The 6000-nt window shown below is 46.2% G+C and overlaps 1 long non-coding RNA gene across 3 annotated transcripts; it reads right to left on the minus strand.

Moving 5' to 3' along the window:
- Positions 1-1300: 1300 nt before the first annotated feature.
- On the minus strand, positions 1301-5190 carry LOC131832048 (uncharacterized). 3 transcript variants are annotated; one of them, XR_009353905.1, is made up of 3 exons: positions 5050-5190; positions 2727-2834; positions 1301-2450 (listed from the first exon to the last, which is right to left on the minus strand). It is a non-coding gene; the product is annotated as an uncharacterized LOC131832048 (long non-coding RNA). The 3 variants fall into 3 exon arrangements; XR_009353904.1 differs by lacking the exon at positions 5050-5190 and adding an exon at positions 4407-4854; XR_009353902.1 differs by lacking the exon at positions 5050-5190 and having other exon boundaries at positions 2727-3525.
- Positions 5191-6000: the final 810 nt, after the last annotated feature.

Genomic DNA, 6000 nt, shown 5'->3' on the forward strand with positions numbered 1-6000 from the left:
GCAGGGACAGATGGAGGGAGGAGCTCCAGGTGTTGTGCCCTTGGGGGAACCAGCTGCCAGTCACAGGGCAAGAACAGCACCTCTTTAATACCCTCACAGAGACTGTCCAGGGACTGGTTGGCACCATGCCATCCTTATCTTGACTACATCCCAAATCACCGCTCAGCCTCTGACTAGGTAGTTTTTCCAGTTTCTGTATATGTCCCCTGCACTGCCAATATAACTGCAATGAACTTTCTGGTTTCATTATCAATTTAGCCAGAGGCCTAGCCTGTGGAATAAGCAAAAGGAGAGCCCACATTTTAGAGCACCCGATTTAACAAAATGAAAGTGCTAGACACCTGGTTAAATTTGAATTTCAGATAAACAACAAATTATTTTTTAGTATAAGTATATCCCAAATGTGTTTTCTCTGGCAACCTCACCATATTTTTCAATCCATATTTAAGACTTTGAAAGAAAAAAAGTTAATGAGGGCACAGACGAACAGAATGATCAGACAGAAAGAAATCATGAATGTAATTAATGAATATCTAACACGTTTTTGTCAATTTATATTTTCTTTTTATTTTTCTTCAAAAAATTTTTTCTATTTTTATGACAATAACGTATACACACAAAAATTCAAACAGTACTCAAAGGCATAGGGTGAAAAATAGTAATCCCTTGTCCCATGTAACCCCAACCCCAGTCTGATAACCCAAAGGTACCCAGTTAAATAAACTCTTTCAGCTGTTTCCCAGTTTTAACTTCCTCTTCCATTTCTCTAGATAATACGCTTAGAGTGCTGTTTTGTTGATTTGTCAATTTTAAAGATTATCTGTTTTCTTGCAATTGTGGGAGATGAGGATTTGCTTTAATCCATTGGCACCTGCATCCTCCTTCTCTTTCCTCCAGCTTTCCAACACTGTTTATTACCATCTTTGACTAAATCAATAATCTGTGTTTACATTACTTTGGCTATGTAAATTTTTGTGGTGTTGTGTTTACTTTCTTTTACAGTTTATCTGTCATAGGCTTTTTTTTTTTTTTTTTTTTGTAGGTAGTAATTGCCTCGTGTTTTTTATTTACTCAGTTTTTATTTTTTTTTTTATTTTATTTTTTTTAAAGATTTTGTTTTTTTTATTTATTTATTTGACAGACAGAGATCACAAGTAGGCAGAGAGGCGGGCAGAGAGAGAGGAGGAAGCAAGCTCTCTGCCAAGCAGAGAGCCCGATGTGGGGCTCGATCCCAGGACTCCGGGATCATGACCTGAGCCGAAGGCAGAGGCTTTAACCCACTGAGCCACCCAGGCGCCCCTATTTACTCAGTTTTTAAAAGAACTTATTCCTAATTCTTACAACTGTCTAATAGCCCTTCAACATAATTTTCTACCTGGGCATACCTGTCAAGTAATCTGACCATCTCTCACATGAAGTTCTCATCCTCTGGCTCAGAGCAGAGCTCTTGCCCCTGGGCTTTCCACCTTACTGTCATTAGGGCTCTCCTTCAGCATCACCTTGGGTACCCTTTTGCTCTCCTGGGCATGTCATCCTCATCTTTGGAATGTTTGTTGTTGTTGTTATTGTTTTAATTTTAGAGAGAGGGAGGAGAGGAGCAGAGGGAGAAAGATAAACAGACTTCCTATGGAGCACAGATCCTGATGTGGGGCTTGACCCCGTGACCCTGACATCATGATCTGAGCCCAAATCAGGAGTCATGCTCAACTGACTGACCACCCAGGCACCCCTCATCCTTGAATTATTCTTTTGTTTGGGTGGAGAACTTCCTGAGAAAGGGAGCATGAGAGGCCCATTATTTGTGATCTCTTTTGTCTGAAAACATTTCTTATTCTACTGTTTCTCCTAATTAATGGTTTGGGTTTATATTTCTAAGCTATAAAAAATTCTCACTTAGAGTTCTAAAGGCCTCACTCCATTATCTCCCAGGTTCCAGTGTTGGTTTTGAGAAGTCTGGTGCCATTCTGATCCCTGATACTCTCAATTGACCTGTTTTTTCTGTCTGGGTCCTTTTAGGGTCTTTTCTGTATCTCTGGTGTTCTGACATTTTGTGGGTAATGAATCTTGAAATAGAAACCTTATTTTCTCTCCCTGGGGATTTTTATAGCATTTTTAAAGCTTTCCTCTCCCTGAACTTAGACATTCTTCTTCTCCTTCCCCTCCCCATTTCTCACATCTGATGCTTTCCTTAAATGGGATCTTGGCTCTCTGATAATATCAAAGAATTATGCTTTGAAGCAATGATTCGCTGGTCAGCATGCTTGGGTGGAGCTTTCAAACAGTGGACTTCCCCGTAGAGGGGAGTTGGTCATGAGCTGGGTCTTCCATTGAGGGTCTGTCTCCATATCATGTCTGTATCTGTAGGTCTTTCCCTTGAGTTTACTCAGCTTCTACAGAAAAGTGTCCTGTAGTCACCATCCTGGGAGGAAAGGGTTGTGCCTGAAGGTTTTCTGAAAGCAGAGTAAGGAAAAGGGGCTGGGATTTTACCTTTCAGCATCTAGATCTCTGTCTGTTCTCCATATTTTCTGTGCTTTATGCCCATCCTCCCCAGTAAGCACCTCAGGTGACCTACAGGAGTGGGTAAGGTGTGGGAACCCACTGCCCCGGGGACTGTGCTCTCACGGCCTCCACCAGCCCTCCCACCGGCAGTTCCACCCTGGCTGTCCCCCAGAGCACCTGTGTAGGAATCAGGCCTTCAGCCTCCCCCATGCTGCCGTGTGACTCACCACTCCTTCCTCTGCTTCCCACCTTCCAAAAATGTGTTCCATCCTTTGTCTGCTGCCATCTTCTCTCCTGTTTCCATAGACCTTGTGGATCTGTAACTCTTTCTACTCCTGTATAGTTGTTTTTAGTAAAGTTTTGGAAGAGAGCAGATGGAGATTCATGAGAGACTCTTCTGCCACATTTACCCAGAAGTTCTTTCAGGTTCATTTTCACTCTGAAGCCCTTGAGGGGAACAATTTACAGCCCCCGTTCTGAAATAACACCTGCTGTCAGTCAACACAGTCACTTTATATTTTATTTGGGGGTTGGTGTTTCTTTATGGGAAGAGGGTTTCAAAGTCCAAACACGCACACTGTTTAATCATATTAGTAAAACACTCTTGGCCTTTTGGACAAGATCCAAATGTGGTCCTCTGCTTTTGTCCCAGGACTGGGAGACAAAAAAACATGAGCGGCATTTTGACACTTGGCCCTGGCCCCAGTGCTTACCAGACCTGCTCTGTCTCCCTGGCTTGAGTAAAAGCAAGGAGAATGCTGAAATACCATCTCCTTGGAATTAATCACAAGCCGGACCACTCCTGCTCTCCTGTGTTTACACATTACTGCGATCGTGTCGTCTCTGCTGGCGGATCTCCTTTCATCTGCAGGCCCCACAAAACTCTCTTCAGTTAAAGCTGCACACGTGGCTCTTGAATTAAGAGGGACATTTGAGCAATAATTCCTCCTTCCTTTTATTGGAGGGCTCAAAGTCTTAAGGAGGGATCTCTGTTGTTTCAGTGTGTTCTGCCAGGGCCAGCTGACACTTAAAGTCCAGATAAGCAAAGGAGAAAGAGCAGGGCCAGGAGGCCGTTGCAGGGAGAGGTAGCTCTGTAGCTGGAGGATGGGGTGAACAGGAGAATGAATGGATCACGATGCAGAGGGCCCTGAACACCACACTAAGGATTTTGCTTTCCTGCAGGCAGGGTGAGCTACTTGAGGGTCTTTAGCAGGAGAGTGACACAAGATAAACTATGGTTTAGGAAAACTAAACTGAGAGCTGTGATTGGGAGGGTTCAGAACAGAGAGAGCCTGGAGTCTAGGTGGCCAGTTAGACAAAGTAGTTCCTAATCCTGGCTGCAGAGATCACTGGGAGAGCTTTTTAAAAAATCCAGATGCTACGATTCCCAGACCTATACCCCTAGGGCTAATAATACATTATATATTAATTTTTTTTAAAAATCCAGATTCTGACCTGTACCCTGAGAGATTTGGTTTCAGGGGGTCTGAACCAAGGGAGGGAGAGAATGAAGAATCTGTGTTCTTAAACATTCCCTGGGCATAACGTTGAACTATTGTGACAAACCAATAAAGGGGACTAGGCCTCAAAGTGGGGAGACAGAGGAGGAAACAGATTAAAGGGAGGCTGCTCCCAGGGCAGGGGGTGGGGTGGGTGGAGAGTCCCACCTGACCCCTGCCTGTTTCAGGGGGAAGGGTTGAGGAAGACCATCAAACTGGGCTTGGAAAGCCAAGTGGAGACTGGTACCTCCCCTACAGCTAGGAGAAGATCAGATTTGGAAGAAGACGGTGCCAGTGGACATTCAAGTGCCAGTAGAGCCTGGGTCTTGAGCATCTGGGCTCCTACTTACGGTCATGGAATGTGTGGAATTGGAAAAAGGAGACTACTGTCCACAACCCACCGCTCACCCGAGTATGTGGGCACCCCAACGGTCCTCTTCTGCAGGTGTCAGAAAGTGCAGCCATTCAGAGATTGGATTCTGGAAGCCAGCAGCCCTGTTGGTGTGACTGTGAGAGCCACAGCCTCTCCTACAGGAAGCCATTGATGCTAGCAGTCTGTCCATTGGCTAACTTGGTATGCTAGTGGGCACTGAGGCTGGCACACAGGGAGCACTCTGTGAACAGAAGCTGGGAGTAATCCTAAAATATGTGAGCTCACTTCTCAAGCCAGGGAGTCGTAAAGTCTTTCATTCATTGTCTCTCACTCCTGCCGCTGTTGAACTATAAATTATTTCATTCAGTGTTAGGGGACAAGTCCGTAGGAAGGCATGAAAGCTTTCATTTGGTGCTACCCACTCCAGGTGGTATTCTTTCGGTGTGTTTTTGGTAAGTCCCTTGCCTTTTATTTCTAGGACTCCTCAAGAAATGACAGTCCCTTGGTGCTGCATTTAACTGGAGAGGAGCTCGGAGACGGGAGATAGTAATTATGACACCTGAAATGTCAAGCTCTTCAAAAGTCTGCCATTGCCCTCCCTGGCACCCTGAACAGCTCTGGGCACCTAAACCGTGCAGCCCCCTAAAGCATGCCCTGGGACTCTCAGCCAGGCCTCACCTGGGAAATCTGAGTGATGTTGACACGCAGGCAGCAGAAAGACACAGTGAACTGAAGAGACTGTGCTGAGCTCAGAAGAGGTGAGTTGATGATCTGCTATTTATAGCCACACTAAGAGGCTCTGGCGGCCAGCTCGGCATGAGGCTGCTGGAAATGATGCCTTCGCAGAGCTGAGAGAACAGAATGCAATTGGTGATTCATGGGCAGCAGCCACTTGAAATACAAACATTCCTGTGCCCCAGCCCCACCCACCTTTCAGACACCCTCTTTGGAAGCTTATTGAACACAGTTGCCAGTCTGTGGCCTCCCTGACTGCATGCGTTTGGACAGAAAGTGAGGATAGTCAGGTTCCACTCCAACCAGGGTCCTGAGAAGGGCAGCAGCACTTCTTAGAGGACACCAAGAGCCTGAGTCCGCCCTTCCCAGAGGCCTTGGCTGGAACCCAGGTCAGGCTAAGTAAGAGCCAAGCCCCGGGGTCTGGAGCCTACCTGTGGGGCTGGGCCCCAGAAAGCATGCAGGTCAGAGAGAAAGAACAGTTCCTGCTCCTGCCCTCTGTCTCCAGGGGCAACACTGGTCATGGAGCAGCTCCCTGATGGTGCTTATTCTACTGCACATGCAAAAATGTGCAATGAGGAAATCCTAGTAGCTTTTTACCTTGTCTCCCCAATTCCATAACCCAGCACCTGTCACCTCAAATACCTGTTGTTTATTTTCCTTTGGTAACGTCTTGGCTTTCAGGCCAAAGTCTGCTTAGAGGCCCCAACTCAACTCACCCTATGCAAGGAACGTGCTGGGAGTCTCTTAGCTTCCTGCAACCATGCCTGGGTTGAAAGGACCTAACCAGGAGTACCTGGGTTGGCTCAGTGGGTTAAGCCTGAATTCGGCTCAGGTCATGATCTCAGGGTCCTAGGATCAAGCCCCACATTGGGCTCTCTGCTCAGCAGGAAGCCT

The sequence above is a fragment of the Mustela lutreola genome, chromosome 5, assembly GCF_030435805.1.
Source record: "Mustela lutreola isolate mMusLut2 chromosome 5, mMusLut2.pri, whole genome shotgun sequence".
In the NCBI taxonomy this organism is placed as follows: domain Eukaryota; kingdom Metazoa; phylum Chordata; class Mammalia; order Carnivora; family Mustelidae; genus Mustela; species Mustela lutreola.